The sequence below is a fragment of the Egretta garzetta genome, unplaced genomic scaffold (genome assembly GCF_000687185.1).
Source record: "Egretta garzetta isolate BGI_Z169 unplaced genomic scaffold, ASM68718v1 scaffold66, whole genome shotgun sequence".
In the NCBI taxonomy this organism is placed as follows: Eukaryota; Metazoa; Chordata; class Aves; order Pelecaniformes; family Ardeidae; genus Egretta; species Egretta garzetta.
In genome coordinates this window covers 647,905-654,188 of record NW_009259856.1, presented here as the reverse complement: position 1 = coordinate 654,188, position 6,284 = coordinate 647,905, and the positions used below count along the sequence as shown (strand labels likewise).

Below are 6,284 nucleotides of genomic sequence, written 5' to 3'. Positions count from 1 at the left end.
AAGTAGGTGCCATTTTGTTTCTGGACGTCAGGCTGGGTTTGTAGGTCTGGAGTCTCTTGCCATAAAGGAGAGCACCCATCCCCTCTTCACAGTGAAGTGGAGCATTAGCAGAGGCTAAATGCTGGAGGTAGTCACTATTAGGTTTGAGAAAGTTAAGAGTTCCTGCTTAATTTAGCTTTATCATGTCAGAGCTATGAATAGTAAAATCATAGGATTAGATTTCATGCCAGCTGAGAATTGTGTTTGCGCCGTTTCACTCCATGGTAACCGGAAGCTGTCGCGTCCATTAAAAAAAAAAAAATAATGGCACAGAGAGATGACACCCAGCCTCGCCGCGGGAATGCTGGAGCGCTGGGTCCTTGGTTGGGGGGGGTCGTTTCCTACCCAAGGAATAGTTTTCTGTCAGTGCCCTTTTTTCCTATCACATACGAAAATACTTTGTGCGTTTCTCCCCTGTTGTACGAGAATGGGGCCTCTTTGCAAAGCCCTGCTCATAGCCACTACTCCTTTGATACCAGAGCGAATGGACTGCTCATCATTTCATCTCCAAATTTGTCATCCAGCCATTTTTAGCCTGTCGTGATTTACAGTGTAAGGTAGCTGTACAAAACCCAAAAAAAGCCCCTGCTGTAACGCGCAGGGTGCTTGCACAGCTAACCAGCATATGTCCTCCCCACTGCTGCCTGCGTTTCACTTTTACCTTTTGGTGAGTGAAAAGAAGAAAGGAAAGCCCGGCAAGTAACCCCATAGGTTTCTGTGCTCTGAGAGCACAAAAGGTGACGGCTTGGGGGGCGTGGGGGCTGTTAAACTGAAACTCTGGTCTCAATGGAATTAGGCTCAGTATTACTGATGTTAATTTGTGCCTTATCAGAGGGCTGTACACATGATATGTTGTGGGGGTTGTGTACCTGATTATTTCAGGTCCTGTGTACCTGTGTAAATTACTACAGTTAATTGCTCCTATAGGGCTGTGGGTGAGATTGGTTTCCTGAGTTAGGGGTCTGTGTATGCACTATCTGATTAGATAATTTTGGCAGCCAAAAAAGGAAAACTGGGAAATGGTGCTGGGATGAATGGCTAAAATCAGAATCCTTTCCTGTGCTTGTAAAATGTGAGGATTTGCCAGTATCTTGATTGTTTTAAATTTTATCCCTCCCCCCCCCTTTTTTTTTACTTAGGTGAGAGTTCAGTCGCTTCTAATAAAGCAGTATTCAGAAACATAATTGATGGGAGACTTATACAAGGTATGTAAAGACATCACTGAAAACTATCTGTTCCAATAAACGTATTCCATACAGACAAGATTTCTGTGGGCAAGCGTTTACCTCTGTTCTGCAGCCTAGCAGAGTATAGGGATAGCCTGTTACAATGGCTTGTGCTTACAATTACTCCATGATTTTTTAATTTTTTTTAAAGAACTTTTAATGTTATACCAAGTCATGGAAATACTTTTCCTTGTTTTCCACTGAGGTAATGAGTTTCAAGTTAAGGTAGAGAGAAATCAAGTGCTGGCTTGAGAATAAATATGTGAATGGCTTTGCTTTTTGCAGGGTATAAATGAAGGTCGCTAGAGCTTGTATTTTCATAGGTCAAATGTGTGAAGGTAGTAATCCTTTAGGACAGATTCAGTTTTGGCTGTAACTGTACTGTGTATTTCAGAAGCTATTCCAGCGAGCCCCAGACTCAATCCTTTTTTGCATTACTTGCTGTTTCTCTGGAAGCATAACTTCCATATTTTTGTAAGTGCATTGTGGTCGCCCTAATGAAGGAAGTACTGGTGTGCAGAGTCTGCTGGTTTCCAGACTGCAGTGACCTGAGAGGGTTGAAAACTTCACTGGAGGTCACAGTTTATTCTTCTGTTGCTGTGTGTGGAGTAGCACAATAACTTCAATTATGCAGAATTTTGAATTCTTTTGGTTAACTGATTTGTGAATAGTTTTCTTACGTAAATTGGATCATTTCTTGCTTCTCTTGGGGGTTCTGAAACTACAGGCACAAGGATTCCCAGACCCCAAACAGTTTTGACAAGGGTTCAGTTCACATCCAAAAAATGTGGCTGCACTATGAGTAAGCCATTAGTTTTGAGAAAGATCTGATTTTTCTGCTTGCCTGTTCCCAGGTTGTATAGGTTTGGAAGCAAAAAACTGATGAAATGGGTTTTCCTTTTTTTTTTTTATTATGGATATTTTTCTTCCATGTTTAACAGAAAATCCAGCTGCCTGACTTCTGTAACAAAACCATCCAGGTTTCTAATCAGCTTTTTCTTGTATTTGTTTTCTTTGAGCTCTCTGTCATTAAACTGAGTAACAACATAAGACTTCTTAATCTCAAAGATACATGAAATAGTTTTTAGCCAAGTAACTAGTGTCAGAGTTAAAGTCACCAGTTGGTGTTTTATAGCTGGTCAAATTATTTGGAAAGGGGTTGTTCAGCGCTGCAATCTACAGAATCAGTCCTTTTTGGAAGAACCTGTAAATAGTCTTCCAACCCTTCTATAGAACCTGCTTCTAATTATCTGAAACCAGGGCTGGAGCTCAATATTAAACTTCTGTAGGGATTAGTTTAATTGTGTGAAAACCCAAACATGCCTGAAGGAAAATGTTAATTTTGAATGTATATAGACTAGAGAGAAATTGGAACTGCTGTTGACAAACTAGTGCTTCTCTTGCCATGGAAGAATAATCTGAACTTTTTTTTTCCCCCAAAGCGTGTTTGGCACGTATTAGGGTAGAACACACTGGTTTGGATTGGGTTTTTTGTTGGTTTTGTTTTTAGCGTTGTTGTCCAGGAAAATTTTTGTTGTGGAGGTTGGTAGGTGTAGTGGTAGGCTTTAGTTTAACTTGTGTCATTAATCTTCTGAAAACTTACACTGGATACTTGATCTAGAAATTGTTCTACTTTTTGCTACCCTAATGAAATTTGAACTGGATGATTAGGAATAGTGTTTTAATTTGCAGTCCTCCAGGCTGGCAGTGGGACCTATGCAGGTGGCTCTTGTTTTCTTCCCTTAAGTATTCTGTTGTTACCAAGAGCATTATTAGGTTTTGGTGCGAGACCAAACCTTAGCTTGAAAAGGAAGAATCAAGTAGAAAGTGAGATTATTAGACTTTGATTTCTGAACTAGCAATGCCAGTGTGTGCTTTCCGTACTCCGTACGTTACTGCTGGCACTTCCAGTGCGTTCTGACATGTAGGTAACTGCAACTTTTTTCCACTTCAAATAAGTTTGCAGCAAAAGCTCATGCAGTCGCAGTACAAAGCTTGCTGGGAAGTAGATTTTTCATAGCTGTCGGGGATAGCAAGGTTCATCTGCTGGGCTGCTCTCAGAGAGGAGCTTTAATTTCACTTCAGCATATCGATGGTTGTCAAACTTAGCTGACTTAGGAATCTTATTTTCAACTTTTAACTGAACATAGGGATTTGATAGAGCAGTATGGTCATTATTTTGATTTGCTCTTTGATAAAACAGATCTGGGGGCTGCCGGGGAAGAGCAGGTGTCTGTCTCCGTGCTGACCATGGTGGGGTGAAGGGAGGCGGGTTTGGGGGGAGCCTCTGGCCATGTCCCTCTCCATCAGCTGCCAGTGTGCGTGGGGCAGCAGCCTCAACAGGTGCAAGCACAAGGCGCTGCTTGGACTGCAGATCCTTCCAGGGAATTCATGGGCGGTATGAAAAATATCCTTTTGGGGCACTTGCTGCAGGGGGAAAAAAAAAAAAAGCTCTTCCATGCTTTGCCAGGTACGTGTTTGGTAAAGAAAGATTGCTCTGATCTGACACTGGTGTCGGGCTGCTTCTACTAAGTGTACTGAGCCCCACTGCAAGGGGAAGTATGAAGGACCAAATTTATTACAGTTTTACATGTGTTTTTGCATTAGTCCCATAGCTCATGTTGGCTTATTTAACCGGGTTGTTATTCAGTGTTCAAGTAGCAGTTTAGTATTGGACATAGCACAACTCTTATTCTGTGGGTAGATAGTTACATTGAAACAAGGCCATAGTGAAATTAATTTTCAAAGTTGCTGACAGTTAGTGACTGTTGTGTTTTATCTGACACTTTTTATTTCCTATTTTATTTTGTCATTGTATCTTAACTAATACTTGGCAGTTCCTGACAGCGTTATTCTTAGCCAAGTCTTCTGACATATCTACGGATGCTGCTTACCTCCTCTGCTTCTCTGGGAGGCAGGTGGATTAAAATGCACAGAAGTGGTGATTTTTTGCAGGGTTGTGAATTACAAGATCACATATAGGACTGGAGTTTTAATTGCTTGATCAGATTTTCTGCCTCCGTTAGGCCTGGATTCCTAAATTCCTAAATGATTACTATTTTTCAAGTTTATAGATAGCTAATTTTTTCTTTTCAGTGCCTTCAAAAAGAACACAGTGCTGACATTTGTTTGCATTTTCCACTATCTTTGATATCATTATAGACAGCAAATTGGGATATAGGGTCAATCAGCAAAAAATAATTTTTATCTTCTGGGGTTTTAAGTTGTAAAGAGGCAGTTTCTTGGCTAGGACAAAGGCTGCCACAGTTTAAATTGATGTAAGCCTTTCAGGTATCTTAGCCAAATGTTAAAAAGCTTCTTTTGTGGGAAATGAAACTTCTTTTGCTATGTAGTTCTGTGATTTTTTTTTTTAATGTGTATTTTTGTAGCAATTGCTGTTGCCTTATTATACAGAGTACACTTTGTAAGATGTTTTGTAGGATTATTTTTTGGTTTAGAATTAACTAATCTTGTTTGGGTTTTGGAGCTCAGGATTGTGAATTGTAGAGCTGGCTGAAGGGGAATTAATTTTTTTTGTTGTTGTTGCTCCCTGATAATGAAGGCGGCTGTGAGCAAATAAAGTAGCAGTTCAGCTGTTTCTCCCAAACTGTGTTTGTGCTAGCAAACACTAAATGGATGACAAGATGCCCAGGCAGGAATGTTTTCTCTAATGAGGTGCCATCTTGTTTGCTTGGGGGTTTACAGCAAAATAAACCGTAGCAGTTTCATTAAATGCTAGCCAGAAAGGAACAAGTAAATTTTTGTTTTCCTACCACAATTACATAGAGCTTTCTACAAATGCTTTTGCAAAATGTTTAATGTTTGCACGTTAGTGTTTTGTAAACACTTGTGTAATAAATGGAAACTACTGTAACAAGTTTTGCAGCACTGCACGCCTCTAAGGTACCTACATAAGCTGTTTCCAAATGTTCTGAGTGCTTGTGCTCAGTGTCTTGTAAACAGATACAAAGACAAATAAACTGCTGCTTTTGGTAGGGACGTGTCTGCTCTGCTTTTCTCTAAACGGGCCAATTGTAGTGCTCTGTGCTGTAGCAGTCCTTGCTGATGTGCTTGAGCTGAAGCGATTTCAGCTGTAACATTTGGTAGATGGCTCTTCTGTACAGGGTTGTGGTGGTTCTGTTCTGCTCTTAACGTCTGCAGAAGGTCTGAAATAATGATGAGTACTGCTTGAAAGACTTAAAAAAAAAAAAAAAAAAAAAAAAAAAGGTGGAGGATGGAAAGAGATGGTCATAAAATAATACAGGCCAGTTGGAAATAGGAAACAAATTCCTGGAAAAAGGCATTGTGAAAACCAGAAATGTTCTTCATTTGACCCATGTCTTGGCATATAGAAATGTTCTTTACAGTGTTCTGGAATAAGAAACTCCTGGACTATGATTTCTGCTTCAGCAGAGAGCGTTGAGCACGTTTCCTACTTTCCTTTCCATGTCTGGAAGAAAGGTTAGCTGTCCTTGTTGTGTGTTGTCTTGGTTCATTTTTATGTAGTAGTGCTCTAAATATGAAACCAGTTTTCTTCTACAAAAGAGGATTCAGCCAGCTTTTTATCTGGAGGACGCCTGCGTGCAGTGGATTGTACCAAAGGTTTGTGGTAATGCTGGTGTTTAGGGAATAGGCGAAAACATAAACAAACCCCAAGTGTTTTATCACAAAGCAAGAAAAAATGGTTATGGCAATTTTTTTTTTCTGGTAGCCACTGTGAAAGGCTGAATGTCAAAGGTGTTTGTAAGGTAAAAGGCAGGATTTCTGTCTTTCGTGGATGTTTAGATGGATGGACATGACAACAGTAAAAATTAAAAAAAAAAAAAAGTCAGTGGTGTGGTGTTCTTTATTTGGCTTTTTTCAAAGATTGGTAAGAATGATTTAGGAAACACTAAGCCTTGCAACACAGCTTTCCCTCTTGGGTGAGAATAGGACTTAACTGCCATTGCAGAGAAAGTGTAATCTTGGAGTAGCCTTGGAACCTTTTTCAATGAAGTAAACAGAAGAAATGAATAACTT

General features: G+C 40.0%; 1 protein-coding gene across 3 annotated transcripts in view; it reads left to right on the top strand.

Annotated features, from left to right (window-relative positions):
* The first annotated feature begins 1,155 nt into the window (after positions 1–1,155).
* The window catches only part of THRAP3 (thyroid hormone receptor associated protein 3), a 27,396-nt gene continuing 22,267 nt past the window's right edge, over positions 1,156–6,284 (top strand). For 2 of the 3 annotated variants that reach the window (XM_035895503.1, XM_009639978.2), the window contains exon 1: positions 1,156–1,244. The gene's annotated coding sequence lies outside the window, so the exon portion shown is untranslated. The remainder of the gene's footprint in view (positions 1,245–6,284) is intronic. The other variant, XM_035895502.1, reaches the window with a different exon arrangement.